Genomic DNA, 21,840 nt, shown 5'->3' with positions numbered 1-21,840 from the left:
AAGAGAGCACATCCAGTTAGTCACAGTCAGAGAAACAGGACTACACTGGAAAACAGGCCAAGCTCCAACATCTAGAAACAAAGGTGTTGATGGCAGCAGCACAGCTGATATTTCTCTCCAGGATGGAGTCACAGCCAAACAGGAACAGACCAGATGAAGCTACTATGAGAAAAAGCAGAGAGAGCAGAACGTTAGAGATTGAACTAACAGATTCTGCAGAGTGGGAGAATAGAGATAGAATGAAGCAGAATGATGAAAAAGGGGTCCCTATGTCCTCCAGCAGTCTAAGCCTATAGCAGCAGAACTATAGAGATAGATCAGGATAACCTGAGCCACTCTAACTAGAAGCTTTATCAAAAAGAAACTTTTTCAGCCTAGCCTTAAAAGTAGACAGGTTATCTGCCTCACGGACTAGTTAGAATACAAGACTTACTTCCAAAAACACTTGAAAAGTCTGTATAGGTGGCTTCCATAGTTAGGGTCAGATCAGAGAGAGTAGAAGACCTTGCTTCACATTGTGGATGTCACTGTGTGTACGGAGGTCATCTAAATAGGACAGCCATCTTGTCTTTTAAAGATACAGAGTATAGAGGCAAGATGCATAAAGGTCAGGGCATGGATGGCGTGTCAGTTTCTGATATAGACAGCTAAACATCCACATGATGCAACACATAGACTCGTGAGGTATAGATGACCTTGTTCTGGGCTCAATCTTTGCCGGACGCTCGCGGACGTGATTTTTGAGCCCACAGCTGTGCAGCTCCACGCATTTTCTCTGTCCTGTAACGACCTGGAATAAACTGCTACTTTTTCATTCCTGTTTTATAGTCCTTTTTAAATGGTTTTACCCAGTTTGAGTTAAGAGTAGTGAATAACTTGCTCCCAGGAAAAGAACCGGTGGGGAAGCCCCGAGGTGCAGCTGCCTTCAGGGGGACATAACTTCCTCATTTATCAGTGGCGTATAAAAACATATCTTCAGCTCTAATTGAGGCTCTGTTATTCCCAGCTGATCAGTTAATCCTTTTATATAAAAAATATATTTAGAAAAGGTGACTTCAAAGCAAACCTTGTGCAGAAGCCTCCGAACAATGAATTCCACACCCTTAATCTTAATAAATGAGCATTTGTAGAGAAGTAGAGTGTCCAAAGCAACACATACTTCTAAAATAAGACACTCTTTAATAAGGCATAAAGTCCTCTTCATTCCCTCATGTTTAAACCCACTGGTCTATTTATTATATCTCTGAGTGCTTCACTAAAAGTCATCCGAACTTCCTTTCTGCTTTTTTTGTGGAAATTTTGAGTTTTTCAGTTTCTACTGGAAACAGATAAAACTCTGTTCCTATTGATAAAGGAAGTCTAAAGGCCTTCCTGTCAAAAGCTTAAAAGGCAAAAAAAATCATTTTAACACTAATTTTCAAAAGCAATTAATAATTTAACCTTTAATAACAACATTTTTGCACTGAAAACATAAAAAAATGTCACCAGTAAAACCTGCCACTGACTCATTAGTCTTCACACAACATTTAGTTGCTGCTTTCTTTAGAACACGTCATGTTCAAAGCCTCGGCAACCAAAACAAATTTCATTTTCATATCTGCAGCATTTTACTGGAAGCATAGCTTATAAACCCGTGTTTCTAAATATTCCCTTCTGGAACACGAAGTCACCAGCAGCTATTTGTTCTAGTTTTATTTTAAGTCCAGCTGGTTTTATACAGTTTAACTGGTTTCACGGAGTGGGGCTGTTGCCATCTCGGAAGTGCCAGTCAGGTAGCTGAAGACTTGTGGAAACTCCCTACCTGTCACCTGAGGGGCTGATTTTACTCACACCCAGGCGGTAATCTTGTTTCTACACACATGAAACAGTAGTCTCCATGTGTAAGTTGCTAAATATTAGCTGTACCTTGAAACTAATTGAGTTGCAATTATACAGTAATTACTGTCTTACAGTGCCAAGTTACTGGGGTTACTGTAAACTTTAATTAAGAAGAAACCTGTTTTTTTTTTTTGACAAGCTTAAACTGTAATATAAACACAAAAGAAGATCAGTTAATGGGAAACAGGCTATCAAAGAGGACAAAAGCTAATTTATCTGAAAGAAGAAAGAAAAACAAGTGAAGTAGCGACCTTAGAAGACAGAGGAGAAACATTTTCCATCAAACACGGCTTAGAAATATAATAATGTGGTTAAATTGAATTGCATTCTTTGCCAAGTAAGCACAACTTTACCAGTGAGTATCACAATGTTCACAGGAAAATACCTGCAGCAGCATGTTGGGAGAAAAACTTTGATTAAATTTGACCTGAAGGCATAAATTTGACACATTAACCAGCCTAATTGGACTGTTAATTACCCAGAAAATATAAAAAAAAATTTAAATACACTAGTTAGCCAGAAACGTGCCTTTTACTTGGAAGTATGAGGTACATGTTATGAAAGAGCTCTATGAATTGATATGCAAATATTTCAATCTGAAAAACACAGAGAGAGAGAGAAAGATGCAATTAGTTAGAGTTTTATTGATACAATAGTTGAACTTTGGCGCTCAGGCCTCGGCAGGAAACATAAACGCTGATTTATACTTTAATGCAGATAAACTGATGTATGAGAATAAGGATATTTCCCCCGGGCCTGAAACTGGTGGTGGAGTTTAGATAGATGAAGAAGTTTGGTTAATCCATAGAGGCTGGTATACAGGGTGATGCTTGAGTTAGATGTCACTGAATGAACAAAGTTTGCATAAACTGTCCATGAACTGTCCATGAAGAGCAAGCATGAAGCGACTGTGGAGAGAAAGTCTGGAGGGACTACACACATGAAGGTGAGGTTGAAGGAGCATTGAGGAGGAGTCGGATGAGCTTACTACAATGGTGGAGAAGGGGATGGAGGTGGGTTGTCTGAATCAAAGTCTGACATAGGAGCGACGGTTCTTGCGCTTGTTGAAGAGCAGGCTTAGAGATGATTGGAGTTGCTTTTAAGGTGAGTGCTGGATGATGATTGGGCATCGAAGAGATGTAGCTTGAAGCGGATTGGCTGCATCCGAGGCGGATCAGCCTCAGATTGGATGGAAGTAATCAGAGTTTCTTCAGTTCAATTTCCGCCTTAGCTTCATTCGATTTTTTCTTTTTTGATAGCTTTTAAATAAAAATTGTGTTTTTTTGGTAATAGCAACTCTGAGCTAACAAAAGTCTCGAACTGAAGAAGTTCTGGTTTATTTAAGCTTTCATGCACAAAATCCTGCTAATTCTGGAAGCTTGTTTCTCAAGCTGGCTGCACTTTGGTGTAGCTCTGGTAGCTTTATCTAATATATGTTTAAAAGAGCTTAATTTCCTGATGTTTTTTAACCCCGGTGTTGGATGCTGTTTATCTTTGCCAATATGTTTTTTTTTTTCAGACAATTGTTAGAAATCTTTTGGACATAACACATAACCAAAGCAATGGAAGCAAACTGTTTGTTTTTTTTTCATCCAGGACTATAATATTTGCATCTCAAAAGCAGAAATAGTACTTCAACTACTTCTGTAAGTTCCAGTTTGGTTGAAATGGAGATGGACGAGGATGCAGAGTAGGAGCAATGAGAAGATGAGGAAATTCATCTTTTCCAACAATCCTTACTGTGATACCTTGAAAAAACAAGTCAAATCATTCCCTTGCAAGGACACTGAGAATGCTGAATTGTGTTTTACTGAAACATGGCTGCAGGTTCATTTTCCCGACTCCAGCGTCCATCTTAGTCTTTCTGACCATACAAGCAGACTGATATTCAAATAAATCAGTGAACTTCTTAACATCTAACGTCTTTGCTAGAAATCCATAAAAAACAAAGATGAGGACATCAAACTAGGCCGTAGGTCAAAATTTCAAGTCATTATGTAATTTTACTATTATGAAATTACTTCCTACTATGCAGATCTTTAAAAAAATACAAAATAGCACAGTTTTTAGCACATACAAGGAGGTCCTATATTCAAATTCTGATAAGGAAAATAAACATTTGACTGTGAAAAATGGGTAAAACCAGTTTTCATTTGTTTCCGGTGCAGATCAGTAGCTATTTGAGGTAGGGCTGCAACTAACGATTATTTTAAAAATCGATGAATCAGCCGATTATGTTTTTGATTAATTGATGAATCGGACAAAAAATATTTTTTATATTAACCTCTTTATTCCAAAATAAACATTTTAGGCAGAACAAACAAGCACACAAGTACAGGTTGCTCATTAACTGTCCTGCTGCAATATGAAAAAATAAATGTTTGTGTTAAAACTACGCAAACTTACATGAGAAATGTAGATGTACATCCACAAAATATAGGCTACTTTGTTTCATAAAGCGCAGAAAAAGACATTTTTGTTTTTAAAAGCCTCTAAGGGGCTAAAACAATAGGCCCCCCCATTTCAACAAAGCAGTTTTTTTAGACTAGAAGAGTTCTGCCTTTTAAGACAGGAAAGTATAGCAGTTAAAGTTGCTACTTGAGAAAATACTGAACCATAGAGATAAAAATAGCCTGTGATTCAAATTATAAATTGTATTTGGAATAAAAATGAGAGAACTAGGGGTGCTAAAAAACACATCCTCCAAAGACAGATATTTACATGGGAATGTGGCAGATAATTAATTGACATATTACTGATCTTGCTGGATTTTATTCTGCTTTACTTCCATAAATTGCAGGATCTTCTTTACTTTATCTTTGCCAGAAGATTTAAACTTTAAAAGCCTTGCCATCATAATTTGCAAGTTAATTTATTTATAAAGAAAATATAAACGCTGCTTAAGCTAATTCAAATGAAATTAAAAGTAAAATAAGTAGCCAACCTTATCACTGTCTGTAACCTACTAACAAGGTAAGGAAAGCATCAGATGAGCTACCTGAGAAACTAACGTTACGTTTCCCCTCTTTAAAACCAAACAAACATGGCCGCTCACCCTGCTGATCAGCTCTCTTCACGCCATCGAAGGCTCCAACGTGTTTCCTTTTCAGGTGCTGCGTCATAACAGTGGTGCTTCCGTGCCATGTTCATTTGTTTTTACAAAAGTTACATGTTACGACTTTTTTCGCTTTACAAAGCGCAGGCTATTTTTATTATTGTGATCAATTTGCGCCGTCAATCCCGGCGCATGCGCGCTTCATTTGCAGTCTGGACGCTGAGGGTAAACATCCTGCGGCTCTGACTGCAGCGCTGAGAGGGACTCCTGTGGGACAACGGGGTTGGGGTGGGGGAGGCGCCCCACGGCAGAGTAGGAACGATACATGCTTTCACGTAAGAGTCTCCAAAAGCCGCCAGTGACACCGTAAAAAGTCGCCAGATTTGTCGCCAGTCGCTTTTTTGAATAATAGTCGCTGGAGGGGTCTGAAAAGTCACTAAATATAGCGACAAAGTTGCTGAGTTGGCAACACTGCACCTGCGGCGCTCGCTCTGCCGTATTTTTATTTCTTCCCCCGTTTCAGTCAAGTGGATGTGATGACGACGGCGGCGGATGATGCATTAATCGCGCGACACAACTAATCGATGATGAAATTCGTTGCCAACGCTTTTAAAAGTCGATTTTTATCGATTTTATTGATTCGTTGTTGCAGCCCTAATTTGAGGAATGTATTTTTTTGTTTTTTAAGCACTTAGTTATGCTTGACATACTCACTTGACATAAACTTAACAGGGAACCAGTTTATTTGTGACACTTTTTATTTTTCTTTCTCCTTATTTTCTTGACCTTTTGAAAAATAGGCCATAAGTTGTTAAATCAACCTGACAGTAAAGTCTACAAGGACCGACCTCAGCGTTGATTTTTCCTGATCAGCACTAAGCATCTTGTTAAAATCACAGGAGCGTTCCAGCCTTCACCTGACTGCCCTAATTGAGCAGCAGAGAATAGAGTAAAGTTATGTGGCAGAAAATTAATGGGACACAGAGAGTCTGGCCTATTTATGTCCTCTACAGGGCCCCGTAGCCATGCCAAGGTTGTTATCTGATGAACACTCAGCCACTGTGAACTTGGCAATGGTATTCAGCCGGGGTTCACTGCAGAGCCACTGGCTGCTCAGGTCAGTGACTGGTCAGCTCAGGGTGGGGGCATGGGAACCAAACAGGGGGGGGTAAACTGACTGGGGTCCTTATGTTGTCCTTAAATAATTATCATTTTAATTATGAATAAAACACACTAAGGATTTTAAAAAGAATATATTGATAGACAGCTTGTAAGAAATAACTCCTGTAAGTTTTTATCTTTGAATTTAACATATCAACCATCACCACCATGTTTTCCACCCCAAAGGTTCAACAAGTGTCTTTAAACATTAAGGCCCAAATCATTTTCAGAGAAAGTGAATAAAAGCTGAGCTTCATCTGTTTTAGTCCCCCTGGGATCAGAGAAACCACTGGAGTTTAGCCAGAGAAAATTAATTTTATAAGACTTTTCAAACACAAAAGGAACACAGAGAAAAACAATCATATCTACAGCTGTCTCTCAGGTTCCTACATGGCAGCCATATTTTATTTAGAGGGGATGATTTACATTTTACATTACTGTTTTGTTCAAGCTTTAACCTGATTTCCACGTAGAGAAGAGAAAAACATGCATAGCTTTGCTGCTTTGTTTGAATAAATGTTCAAATGTGTCAGAGGCTTTAAAACATGGATTCTTTGGGTTGAGTCGTTTTCTTAATTAAGAAAGTTGTGAGTTTGAGTCAAGCTTTGGATTTTGACAAGTTTATGTGCCACTGGGTAAAAAACTTAGCCCAAAGTTATCGTTTGATCTGTGCATCAGATCACAAATGTGTGTTTACATTTGGATGAATGCTGCTCTAGTTTATAGTCCCCTCTGAAAGAAACTTGAGACTTCCTGTTGGAACTTAGTATAAAAGTCCTTCTCCTCCTTATAGCTCTTTGTCTATGGAAGCTCCTAAGGCAGCTACATTGGCAAAGGAAACATCTGAGGGAGAAGCCTGGAACAAGAGACCAGCTAAATGGACCACATTCTTCAACTCTATTTAAAGAGAAGTAAGCATCCTACTAATGCTACGTTCACATAGCAGCCTGAAGTGACCCAAATCCAAATTATTTGCCCATATGCGACCTAGATCTGATCTTTTCATGGCAGTCTGAACAACACAGATCCGATTTTTTCCAACGCCACCCAGGCCACTTTCCTTTGTTGTCCTGAATCCGATACGAATCTGATCTTTTCAAATGCGACCTGTGTCTGAACAGCCAGATCGCATTCATCCGATCTGAACGCCATTAATACCCGAAAAAGGTCACTATTCTGTGTCTTGCTATGAAGAAGAGGCGAGAAAAACAACAACCATGGTGGACAATGATATGGAGAGCAGCCTTTATGTTTAAGCATGTTGAAAAGATTGAGTTTTTAAGGTTGGGAAAGATCGCGAGATGCGCTCCGGCTCTACCAACCATGTTTACCTCCGTAAACACAGAGCACGATGGCTTGTGATTGTGACTGCACATGTTTTACGACACGTTGTATGAATGCAGTTCACACAGGAGATCACACATAAGTCGCAGATATTTGGAAATGTGAACGGCAACGCAAAAAAAAAAAACAGATTTCCCCCCCAAAAAAAGGAATTGAGCATTAAGGCCTGCTGGCCTTAGATTGATGCAAAACAGGTTATTGGCAGATTTCTCTCTCTTAGTTTGTTGAGCTACTGCATAAAGCCTTTTTGACATTTTGAAATGAAAAGATTCCTGGATGGGAAGAGGAACGTCTTCTAAGTTGTTGTTGTTTTCCTAATGTTATTGGGAATAAATAAATAGTTGTACATTTAGTCTCACTATTTGGCAAAATACAGCTTATTTTTGTTCCTTGCTTGCCCTGAATTAATGCATAAAATATATTTATGATTGGGTTAAAAACAGTTTACAGATTAATTAATAACACGTCTATAATGCATTTATTAGCCATCCATAGGAGGAGCCTTATTGTAAAGTGGTGCCAATGTCTTAATTCAAATGTGTCATACTTTTCATTAGTTATTCTCTATAGATTACATCCCTAAACCTGCAGCCTACTAGAATAACCAGTAATGCCCATTTTGCATTTGTAGACAAACTGGTGAAAGCTGTAGCATCTGACAAAGCGAGACAGTGAAGTATTTATCAAACACAGTGGCTCCTTACAGAGGTTGCACATCTGGATATGAGAATCCAGCTGAGTAGCAGGATGGGACTGTACTGTTGACCTCAGATTAAACTATTCTGTCTATTCCTCCCACTCAGAGCTATAAAAGTTTTCCCGGCATTCACTGAATCTCAGTCCATCTGCCTTTTTAGGCATGTGCTGTTCGTATTTGTGTTTGTTCTGGTCCAGAGGCGTCCATGGGCACGATAAGCAACAAATGAAGGGAAAGTGGGGTCAGATGGTGACAGATAGAGTGATCCCGGGCCAACATCAGCTCCTTTGGGCTGGACTTGATGTTTTACCTCCATCTTGTGTTTTCCTTCAGCTTACTTTAATTGCTGCTGCCTTCCCAGGAGAAGCCACAGTGCTGCAATCTAGTTGTTTTTTTGACTTTTTGTGTGTGCGTATTTGGACGTTCACATCGACATTTTTGTGCTGAGTCACTTTCAAGAACTTGCCGGCTTCTATTGTGCGATTTTAGGTGGACTGAAATAAACTCTGGCAGCTGTGGAGTACCACCAGGAGAGCGTCCAGCCTGCATCAGCTATAAATGTCCCCCTGCCTCCAGTTTACCATCCAATAAAAATAGCTCATCCAGGAGAAACAGGAAATGTAGGTATCCGTAAATTAAGCCTGGATTGAAATCTGAAATCTGAAAGCAAGAGTTTTTAATCCCGGACTATGCCTGGAAGGGAATTGAGGAAAAAATAAGAAAGGTTTGCAAGATATAAATCATCAGAGTGTTGGTAAATCATACAACTCAATTTAAACACACAGAAGTACTCAAAACAATTTAAAACCAATTAAAACACAAGCTGCTTCATCAAAAAAAGGCTGTAGCTTAGCTTACAAGCTGGAAGGTGGAAGGACAGCAAGCAGTGGCTGAAAATGTGCAGCTTGATAAACATGGAAGCCCAGAAGAACAGGACCGGACCTGGTCTTTAGCTATTTAAGGAAAAGTCTGGTCAGCAAGGAATAACCATGGTTCACTGTGATTTAGTGTTAATCAGTAAAAAAAAATAAAAATAATAATTTCAGTCGCGATCACAAAGTCTGGGAGCGGCCATCTTTGCCCAAATATAGTAGCCCCTCCCTCCTGCCATCTTCCAGCAGTGACGTCACGGTGCGGTTAGCCTAGCGCCATTCTCCCCGCTTTCAAAGCTAAATGGGAACTACTAGACACATCTGTAATCAACAACAATTATTGAAGATTTCCAGAGGACTTCACCATTGAAATTCACCAGAGCTATAGTGAAACTGACAATGCCCACGTGCATGGCAGCTGGATGCTGGAATACATCGGGTAAAAGTGGAAAAAAGAGTTATTCCACCTTTCTGATTCCTGATCCTCCACGGACGGGTTGGTCGTTGGATCGCCAACTTGAAGAGGGAGGATTTGCCATCGAACTTCTGGCCAGAGAAAAAACCCGTAATATGTAGCCAACATTTGGAAGAAGAATGTTTTCAAGATGACTTGGATAATAGCGCGTTGTGACAAACACCAGATACAGCACTGGGACTTGATCAACAGCCGATACCGCACCGTGACGTCACATACCAGTAGGTGGCAGTAGTGTTCTTTGACAAACATGGATGCCTCCAGTAAAGCACATTCACATGAAAATTACTCTGAATTAAAAACACTGATCATTTATTGAACAGGATGGAATCATTTCAGATTTAAAGAACTTTCAGAAGTTTGGATTCTGAATATGAGCGACTTTTCCTTTAAAACATTTAGATTTATGGAAGAGGAAGCTGAAATTACACTGAAGTGTCTAAATCACAGTGCTTATCTCTTCAAAACCAAATGTCCAAAGCGTAGTTACTGACTGACCTGTTACTAACGACAGAAAACAGTTACAGAGATTCTTGGCGTTTGCAACATTCTATCAAAGGTTTATATGGAATCACAGTCAGGTAGCTGCGCCTCCGAACGCGCTCACATCTTCCAAGCTCAAGTCGTGTCTGAATGGATAGGCTGATCTCGCTTTTCAAAATCTTAATACTTATGTTCATGCCTTAAACGCCAACGCCGCTTACTCTGATTCTGTTTTCAGAATAAAGCCTTAGCCTCGCTGCATGCAGTTAACCTAGCCTTGGAGCTAAACCAGGTCCCGGAAACAGACTGAGTGTACCGTCTCCATCTGTCTTTTGGATTAATATTGATGTTCGGCTGATCAGATCCAAACGGCTTCACCTCCAGCTTCTCTTGGAAAGTTCGCTTTCTTCCTACAACTCAACCTGTCAATCACCCACACAACATCTGTGACGACAGTTCCCGTCACCTCAGGGCGGAGCACCCAGAGCTCTTCATACATCTGTATTGCAGAGGACCTACTGCGCATCTACAACTTTTATCCAGAGTCATGGGAAAGAGTTTTGCACCGTAGGGCAGAAATACGTCACTAATCCAACGAAAAATGTATGAAATGATGCTTTACTCATCCTTAAAGATTAAATATTTATCTAGCACATATAAAAAATCTATATCAATACATTTAAATATATATACACTCACCGGCCAGTTTATTAGGTACCCCATGCTAGTAACGGGTTGGACCCCCTTTTGCCTTTAGAACTGCCTCAGCTTCACCATTGAAATTCACCAGAGCTATAGTGAAACTGACAATGCCCACGTGCATGGCAGCTGGATGCTGGAATACATCGGGTAAAAGTGAAAAAAAGAGTTATTCCACCTTTCTGATTCCTGATCCTCCACGGACGGGTTGGTCGTTGGATCGCCAACTTGAAGAGGGAGGATTTGCCATCGAACTTCTGGCCAGAGAAAAAACCCGTAATATGTAGCCAACATTTGGAAGAAGAATGTTTTCAAGATGACTTGGATAATAGCGCGTTGTGACAAACACCAGATACAGCACTGGGACTTGATCAACAGCCGATACCGCACCGTGACAATGTCACTAACCAGTAGGTGGCAGTAGTGTTCTTTGACAAACATGGATGCCTCCAGTAAAGCACATTCACATGAAAATGACTCTGAATTAAAAACACTGATCATTTATTGAACAGGATGGAATCATTTCAGATTTAAAGAACTTTCAGAAGTTTGGATTCTGAATATAAGCGACTGTTTCTTTAAGACTCACAAGATGTTCCCAAACCTTTTGGTGTCTGACCCACAGATCAGAACCAGAAGGGTCTCATGGCCCAAACTATTGATTGTCCAAAAATAACCGTATTAACCACAAGTATAGTGGTAAAAAACAGCATTAACAACACATTTTATCGTTTATGTGATGTTTAAAAATTTTTAGGCAATCGATGCAATCAGCTGGTTTTCCTTAGATAGAAAACTTTGAATCAATCTGACTGGATGATCTGGTGAACTGGAAAGTGACCTGAGATGAAATGTGTTGTGAATTGGCTCAGATTATCGGGGTCACTAACCTGCGGTTCCTCTTACAGAGTTTCCAGTGGTAGATGTCATAGCTGCTGCTACTCAGATCATCTGTGCTTTAAATAAACATTTTTGAATTATCCCAGTCTTTCTTGCCTCGAATACTGGGTCATCTCTTCTTGTGTTGACATGAAGACCCCACAGTGGGTCAGTCCAGCCCGTGCTGGGGATGAATTGGACACTTTGATGAGATCAAGCAGAAAGTTCTTGATTTCAAACAGGAAAGCAGTTGGATCATATAATTTAATGACTGCGCTGACTCCATTTGATCTGCTCTGCTTAAGCTTCTCTAAGGAAAAATGTATTTCCAGTGGTTTGTTTAACAAGCCATGCTAAAAATTCTTCCTTGAAAGGCGGAGAAAATGTTTATCAGAAGAGGAAGCAGAGATGTAAGCAGCCTGAGGAAGGGGAGGAGGAGGATGTGAAGATGAAGTGAGGGAGGAGGAAGAGCGGGTATGGCCATACAGCTGTACAGCACATAATTATTGGCTTTGTCAGACAACATCTGTTATGTCAACATTCCAGCCGTCAGCCTGGAGGAAGATGGAGTAAAAACAGAATGAAATCGCCTGCAGAGCTCAGGATTGTTCAGGACAGGAAAAAACAAGGTCAAATTCAGAGAAATATTTGAGAGTTCAGCCTAGAGGAGAGACTTCAAGTTCAAATCCTCAACAAGGGCTGACTTAGACCTTTGACCTCCCTGCAGCTTCCCTGAGTGCTGTCCCTGCAGAGCCATGGAGCAAATGTTTTCCTGCTTTCAGTTGACCCAAATTAGTTTCCTCACAGTGACTGAGCTGTGCGTTAAAGTCTGCTTTGTAATTTAGCCCTGACACCTACCTGCAGGTGTCGGAGGAATGAGGAAGCTGTGCTGCTCTAGGCTAAATAGGATTACTAACAGCTTCCGAATGAACAGCAAAAGACATCTATGAAAGGTAAAACTGGAAATCATTTAGGCTCAAACCCTTCTACATCCATAACATGGTGTGGGATCTTCAAACAGAAGGATGCAAGAAGAGTTTAATGGATTCACAACAGAAACGTATTTTAAAAGTGAGCAAAGCACTACCAATGACTGCATGTTAGTTATGAGAGTAAAGTTATGGGATATTTCATCAGTAGAAGTTTTTTTTACATGAAAAATGCTCATAACAACCTTCCAGGTGGGAACAGGGAGAAGAGGCGATGACAGAAATGTGATCTGAAGATGTCAGGCGGTGTGAAAAAGAAAAGGTAAGTCCAGACTGTTCTTGGAATGTTTTAATGGCTGTCTGGAATTTTCCATAGACACTATTTGTGCAGATAGCATACCATCCATCTATGCTTCTGTCCGTCCGTCCGTCCATCCATCCATCCATCCATCCATCCATCCATCCATCATCCATCATCCATCCATCCATCCATCATCCATCCATCCATCATCCATCCATCCATCCATCCATCCATCCATCCATCCATCCATCATCCATCATCCATCCATCCATCCATCATCCATCCATCCATCATCCATCCATCCATCATCCATCCATCCATCCATCCATCCATCCATCATCCATCCATCCATCATCCATCCATCCATCCATCCATCCATCCATCCATCCATCCATCCATCATCCATCCATCCATCATCCATCCATCATCCATCCATCCATCATCCATCCATCCATCCATCCATCCATCCATCATCCATCCATCCATCCATCATCCATCCATCCATCCATCCATCCATCCATCCATCCATCCATCCATCCATCATCCATCCATCCATCCATCCATCATCCATCCATCCATCCATCCATCCATCATCCATCCATCCATCCATCCATCCATCCATCCATCATCCATCCATCCATCCATCATCCATCCATCCATCCATCCATCCATCATCCATCCATCCATCCATCCATCCATCATCCATCCATCCATCCATCCATCATCCATCCATCCATCCATCCATCATCCATCCATCCATCCATCATCCATCCATCCATCCATCCATCATCCATCCATCCATCCATCCATCCATCATCCATCCATCCATCCATCCATCCATCATCCATCATCCATCATCCATCCATCCATCCATCATCCATCCATCCATCATCCATCCATCCATCCATCATCCATCCATCCATCCATCCATCCATCCATCCATCCATCATCCATCCATCCATCCATCCATCCATCCATCCATCATCCATCCATCCATCCATCCATCATCCATCCATCCATCCATCCATCATCCATCATCCATCCATCCATCCATCCATCATCCATCCATCCATCCATCCATCCATCATCCATCCATCCATCCATCCATCATCCATCCATCCATCCATCATCCATCATCCATCCATCCATCCATCCATCATCCATCATCCATCCATCCATCATCCATCCATCCATCCATCCATCATCCATCATCCATCCATCCATCCATCCATCCATCATCCATCCATCCATCCATCCATCCATCCATCCATCCATCCATCCATCCATCCATCCATCCATCCATCACACTGATGCTGTTTCCTGCATTATTTAAAAAACTAACATGATTCTATTTCCCTTTTCTTTTCAGATCAAGCTTAAGGTAACATCTTTACGGTGCAAATATTGACATTTTCATGTGAACTTGTTTAATCCTGGAATATTTGGCCTAAAACTATCTCAGCATTGACCTCTTTGGGTTATTTTCACTAACCTGACTCCACCAGATGGATTTGCTCCGCATATCCATCTGGAAACCTTCAGTTGAAGTAATTTTGGGAAGGGGCGAAAATACTGGTTAGCTGATTGGCCTATGTTGGTGATAGACGGACCAAATAAACCAATCAGATCAACCAAGCATATGACGTACTAACAGAGCCACGACGAAGAGGAGCCAATTGATAGATCAAACTCTTGCCGAAACCAGTCGGGAGAAGAGCAATTAATCTTTTCCTCTGAGAAAAGCCTCCAGAGCAGTGTTTTGCTCTTCTTTCAGTGGAGAAATACTCCAAATTTTCTTTAACGGAGAGTCTCCAGACTGATCTGCGAGTGAAACCTTGAAAGCTCGCCAGATCAGGATGGTCTCACGAGGCTATATTTTCACTACTACAGTTGAATTTTCCTTTTCGAAACATACAGCTCATTACATCTCACATGTCTGTAATGCATGCAAAATATATATATATATATATATATATATATATATATATATATATATATATATATATATATATATATAGAGAGAGAGAGAGAGAGAGAGAGAGGGGTCAAAAGTTGAGTGCTTTTTTTCCATCAATACATGTTTCAGCACAAACTTTTTCGAATGAGACTAACAACAAACACTGAAAAAAAAACGACAGCATCATCCACTTAATAATGAACGACTATATTGACATTTTACAGTGACTTACTTTCTACTTACTCTACTTTCTATTTTCAATGGCTATTTTAGTCAAAAACTTCCAGTCAGTCCAAGATAGCCAGACTAATGTAATGCTGAATACTATACTATAGGATACATTGGCGTATATGTGGATTTTATTGGTTAGTTCATCCACTGACTGGGAAATTACCTGTGGGACGTCTTCCCACAGCCAGAAAACTGCTTGTTTTTGCAGCCAAATGCTACACAGGGAGGGATTTTTAGTGCGGAGTGGGAGTGGAGTGGGGAGTACCAGCATAGCGGCCGGTGGCTTCACTTTATTCGGCCAGTGAGGAATCCAGTGAATAGAGATCAGTGATCTGGACGGGTCCCTTAGGAAGTGTTTTAGGCCCGTCCCACTAGGACGGGGCCCAGGGGAATACCTAAGACCTGCTGGAGGAACTAAGTCTTTTTGCGGGTCCCCGGGGACACCTTGAACCTCTCTGGAGAGAGAAATCTGGGAGTCTTTGCTAAGACTACTGCCCCTGCAATCCAGTCGTGGATAGGCTAAATATGAGGAAGCACTGTGCTGTAGGGAAGAAATATATGTGGATATATGTGTCTGTATGTGTTTTTTTAAAAGCAAACTACAACATAAATGTTTGCTTTTTTTCAATGAGTGTTGTTCTGTTGTTTGTTTCTGTCTCCAACTGTCTCTGGACCAATAACACTGATCCATCTGTTCTTTACAACAACAACCTAGATGTGTGACAGTTTAAATGTAAAAATGACATGATGTAATGTTCAAAAAGCAATCGACTGAGCTTTTGAGCCTGTCTCTGGTCTCAGTGCTTAAGCTTCCAGCTTAACTCTGACAGGAACATGGAGGAGCTCTTTGAAGCAATTTCAGCAGAAGTCAGTGGAGTTCAGAGGGCGAGGTGTGCATGAACGTTAGTGTTTCGTTTGTCTGGAAGACTTTCTGCCTGCCACATTCCAGCGTACAGTTCAAGAGTTCAGTTAATTCATGAACTCTGTTGAGGCACCACACCCAGCCGGCGGCACGTTAAACCCTTTCTGCACGAGCTGCTGTTGCTCTGGCGGTCTGTCCCTGTGAATGGCCTATTTCAGGGTAGGTGTGGAGGTGTAACGTTGTCTCTACATGAATCCGTGTTGAAGCTTTCACATGGTGCGTGAACACAGGTGGTTTCATTTATTCAGCCCAATTGGACCTCATTGCGGGCGTGGTGGGACTCTGACAGTTCAGGGACTTTGGTTTATTATGAAGATCTGATGAAGTGGAACAAATGAAAACCAGGAGCTGTGTCACGCGAGGACCTTCCCCACCGTCCCATGTGAAGTAAAGGAACACATCCCAACTAGATTAACTGGTTTCAGTGACCGACAATTTCTTAGATTATCTACTACCAGTTTCCTCTTTAGGTTCCCACAGCGACTTCCAGTTAACCTGTGACTCATATGGTTCTGCAGACTAATAGAGGATTCCTTTACCCTTCATACTTTCGGAGTTTCTTTATTAAAATAATCTAAACCATTAAATGGATTTGAATATTTTTCATTACAGCCTTCTACAAAACCTTTTCTATATTTAGTTTTAAAGGAAAAATCTGGTCAGCAAGGAATAATCAATGGATCATTATTTATACCTAAAACTAATACGTTTGCGGTGATTTAATGAATTTAGTGTTATTCAGTAAAAAAAATAATATATATGTATTTTTTTGTCGTGATCACTGGGAGTCTGGGAGCGGCCATCTTTGCCCAAATATAGTAGCCCCTCCCTCCTGCCATCTTCCAGCAGTGACGTCACGGTGCGGTAAGCCTAGCGCCATTCTCCCCGCTTTACAAGCTAAATCAATGGGAACTACTAGACACATCTGCAATCAACAACAATTATTGAAGATTTCCAGAGGACTTCACCATTGAAATTCACCAGAGCTATAGTGAAACTGACAATGCCCACGTGCATGGCAGCTGGATGCTGGAATACATCGGGTAAAAGTGGAAAACGATTCTTTATTCCACCTTTCTGATTCCTGATCCTCCACGGACGGGTTGGTCGTTGGATCGCCAACTTGAAGAGGGAGGATTTGCCATCGAACTTCTGGCCAGAGAAAAAACCCGTAATATGTAGCCAACATTTGGAAGAAGAATGTTTTCAAGATGACTTGGATAATAGCGCGTTGTGACAAACACCAGATACAGCACTGGGACTTGATCAACAGCCGATACCGCACCGTGACGTCACTAACCAGTAGGTGGCAGTAGTGTTCTTTGATAAACATGGATGCCTCCAGTAAAGCACATTCACATGAAAATTACTCTGAATTAAAAACACTGATCATTTATTGAACAGGATGGAATCATTTCAGATTTAAGGAACTTTCAGAAGTTTGGATTCTGAATATGAGCGACTTTTCCTTTAAAACATTTAGATTTATGGAAGAGGAAGCTGAAATTACACTGAAGTGTCTAAATCACAGTGCTTATCTCTTCAAAACCAAATGTCCAAAGCGTAGTTACTGACTGACCTGTTACTAACGACAGAAAACAGTTACAGAGATTCTTGGCGTTTGCAACATTCTATCAAAGGTTTATATGGAATCACAGTCAGGTAGCTGCGCCTCCGAACGCGCTCACATCTTCCAAGCTCAAGTTGTGTCTGAATGGATAGGCTGATCTCGCTTTTCAAAATCTTAATACTTATGTTCATGCCTTAAACGCCAACGCCGCTTACTCTGATTCTGTTTTCAGAATAAAGCCTTAGCCTCGCTGCATGCAGTTAACCTAGCCTTGGAGCTAAACCAGGTCCCGGAAACAGACTGAGTGTACCGTCTCCATCTGTCTTTTGGATTAATATTGATGTTCGGCTGATCAGATCCAAACGGCTTCACCTCCAGCTTCTCTTGGAAAGTTCGCTTTCTTCCTACAACTCAACCTGTCAATCACCCACACAACATCTGTGACGACAGTTCCCGTCACCTCAGGGCGGAGCACCCAGAGCTCTTCATACATCTGTATTGCAGAGGACCTACTGCGCATCTACAACTTTTATCCAGAGTCATGGGAAAGAGTTTTGCACCGTAGGGCAGAAATACGTCACTAATCCAACGAAAAATGTATGAAATGATGCTTTACTCATCCTTAAAGATTAAATATTTATCTAGCACATATAAAAAATCTATATCAATACATTTAAATATATATACACTCACCGGCCAGTTTATTAGGTACCCCATGCTAGTAACGGGTTGGACCCCCTTTTGCCTTTAGAACTGCCTCAATTCTTGGTGGCATAGATTCAACAAGGTGCTGGAAGCATTCCTCAGGGAGTTTGGTCCATATTGAATTGATGGCATCACACAGTTGCTGCAGATTTGTCGGCTGCACATCCATGATGCAAATCTCCCGTTCCACCACATCCCAAAGATGCTCTATTGGATTGAGATCTGGTGACTGTGGAGGCCATTTGAGTACAGTGAACTCATTGTCATGTTCAAGAAACCAGTCTGAGATGATTCCAGCTTTATGACATGGCGCATTATCCTGCTGAAAGTAGCCATCAGAAGTTGGGTACATTGTGGTCATAAAGGGATGGACATGGTCAGCAACAATACTCAGGTAGGCTGTGGCGTTGCAACGATGCTCAATTGGTACCAAGGGGCCCAAAGAGTGCCAAGAAAATATTCCCCACACCATGACACCACCACCACCAGCCTGAACCGTTGATACAAGGCAGGATGGATCCATGCTTTCATGTTGTAGACGCCAAATTCTGACCCTACCATCCGAATGTCGCAGCAGAAATCGAGACTCATCAGACCAGGCAACGTTTTTCCAATCTTCTATTGTCCAATTTCCATGAGTTTGTGCAAATTGTAGCCTCAGTTTCCTGTTCTTAGCTGAAAGGAGTGGCACCCGGTGTGGTCTTCTGCTGCTGTAGCCCATCTGCCTCAAAGTTCCATGTACTGTGCGTTCAGAGATGCTCTTCTGCCCACCTTGGTTGTAACGGGTGGTTATTTGAGTCACTGTTGCCCTTCTATCAGCTCGAACCAGTCTGGCCATTCTCCTCTGACCTCTGGCATCAACAAGGCATTTCCGCCCACAGAACTGCCGCTCACTGGATGTTTTTTCTTTTTCGGACCATTCTCTGTAAACCCTAGAGATGGTTGTGCGTGAAAATCCCAGTAGATCAGCAGTTTCTGAAATACTCAGACCAGCCCTTCTGGCACCAACAATCATGCCACGTTCAAAGTCACTCAAATCACCTTTCTTCCCCATACTGATGCTCGCTTTGAACTGCAGGAGATTGTCTTGACCATGTCTACATGCCTAAATGCACTGAGTTGCCGCCATGTGATTGGCTGCTTAGAAATTAAGTGTTAACGAGCAGTTGGACAGGTGTACCTAATAAAGTGGTCGGTGAGTGTATATTTAAATTTTTTATGTTTTTTATGTGGGGTGGCACTCTAGCGCCCTCTATTGGCCAGCCGCCACTGCCTCCAACTTCAGGACTTATTTAGGAAGACAGATTAGAGCTATATCTGTTTCAATATAGATGGAAATGTTATGTTTCTGGCTTAAGAGCTTTGCTAGAGAACATTAATAACAAAACCATGATTAATACAGATGAACCCGGCAGAGAGGTCAGGGAGGAGGTTATGGAGAAATTAAGAACAGGGTTAAGTTATAAACCAATAACCACATTTCCGACAATTAGGATTAAAACTAATCTGTTTCCTGGAAATGGAGAGATGATGGGTCAAGGGTTCACCAAGACAAAGATGACCTCCTAGAGGAGCAACCAAGAGGGCCATGGTGTCTCTGGAGGAGCTACAGCTGCTTTTAATGTTTTATCTTCCTCTTAAACCCACCTTATTAAAAATCGATGGAGTTTTACAAGCTTTTTCCAGGTTTAAAATAGTTTTTGAAAGTTGGTTTTCTGCCTGTTCTGTGTAAATCTGCCACATATAAACCCAATTTAGTGCAGTGTGGTTTGACAATGACAGATCAAAACAGAAGAAGGGAGTTGTTTGTAAGATGCTACGATAAAGTAGAAACAACAGGAAACAACTATGTCTCCGAATTAATTTTCAGGAAGGGCAAAATGTGCAAACAGCTTTTCTGAGAAATGCGATGTGAGCTTCCTCGACTGCAGCATCTAAAAGCAGAAGAGGCAGATAAATTATTCAGAAAAGAAAAAAAAAGAAGTTTTTTCAAAGAGGTCAAAAAGTTCCGTTTTTCAGCATCACTTCTATTTGCCAAATATCTGTACAACATGAGAATCTCATCCATTGAGCTGGCTGCTGCTGTTTCCAATGTTCACATGTCTGCAGGTAGGATTACGCAATTCCTGCCATTCTTATATTCCAACATTGTCAAACCTGTTTGTAGTTCATTTGTGTCTACCTAATTATAGATGTGATTCCGGTAGATTAAAAGAAAAGAAAAAGAAAACTCTTTTTGAATGTTATCTATGATTGCATTTTAAAAAATGGAAAAAATATCCTTATAGTGTTAATAAAGCAAATGTTTTTATTAATTTGTTTTTTTTGTAATAACTTTGTTTCAGATGAAATTGAGGAGGAATCAGAAGATGATTATGTCAATACAAACACAGTCTCTCATTTTACCTCTGGGCCCGAAATTAAAGACAAAGGTAATAATTATTATAGTATATTAAAGTATAAGGAATAAGTATTATATTGTTCTCTTAATGTGTTCTCAGTGTGTTGAATTAGATTTTAAAGCTTAATGCAAATATTTTTTCTATATAATCTAAATTTTGTTTTGAAAATTATATATATATATATATATATATATATATATATATATATATATATATATATATATATATATATATATATATATATATATATATATATATATATATATATATATATATACACTCACCGGCCACTAGTAATGATAAACTAGTTATCATTTCTTTATGAGGCTATCCTTCAAAAGGCATTCAAGGTAACCAACAGTCAGAGAGGATTTGGAAACCACTGACCAGGTCAGAGACCAACTCCTCCTTGATCTGGGTTGAATATGAGCGCAAATATTAGTAGTTAGGCCCTAAGGTAAAAGTGTATGTTTATTTTTCAACATTAGAAAATTGTGAACTGAGGATTAGTCCCTTGTCAGATCCCTAGTTCCCCTGTTACAAATCAACATTTGTGGCCTTTACTAGAAATGCTTACAGACACTGTTTAAAAAAAAAATAGAAATACAGAACAGAACAAAAGCTCAGCAGTGCAGTCCAAATGGGACAAGAATGCAAAAATAAAATAGGGGATATACACTCACCGGCCACTTTATTAGGTACACCTGTCAAACTGCTCGTTAACACTTAATTTCTAAGCAGCCAATCACATGGCGGCAACTCAGTGCATTTAGGCATGTAGACATGGTCAAGACAATCTCCTGCAGTTCAAAGCGAGCATCAGTATGGGGAAGAAAGGTGATTTGAGTGACTTTGAACGTGGCATGATTGTTGGTGCCAGAAGGGCTGGTCTGAGTATTTCAGAAACTGCTGATCTACTGGGATTTTCACGCACAACCATCTCTAGGGTTTACAGAGAATGGTCCGAAAAAGAAAAAACATCCAGTGAGCGGCAGTTCTGTGGGCGGAAATGCCTTGTTGATGCCAGAGGTCAGAGGAGAATGGCCAGACTGGTTGGAGCTGATAGAAGGGCAACAGTGACTCAAATAACCACCCGTTACAACCAAGGTGGGCAGAAGAGCATCTCTGAACGCACAGTACGTGGAACTTTGAGGCAGATGGGCTACAGCAGCAGAAGACCACACCGGGTGCCACTCCTTTCAGCTAAGAACAGGAAACTGAGGCTACAATTTGCACAAGCTCATCGAAATTGGACAATAGAAGATTGGAAAAACGTTGCC

This window comes from Cyprinodon tularosa, unplaced genomic scaffold (assembly GCF_016077235.1).
Source record: "Cyprinodon tularosa strain WSP-4 unplaced genomic scaffold, ASM1607723v1 ctg1093, whole genome shotgun sequence".
In the NCBI taxonomy this organism is placed as follows: domain Eukaryota; kingdom Metazoa; phylum Chordata; class Actinopteri; order Cyprinodontiformes; family Cyprinodontidae; genus Cyprinodon; species Cyprinodon tularosa.
Note: the sequence above shows the minus strand (reverse complement) of the source record.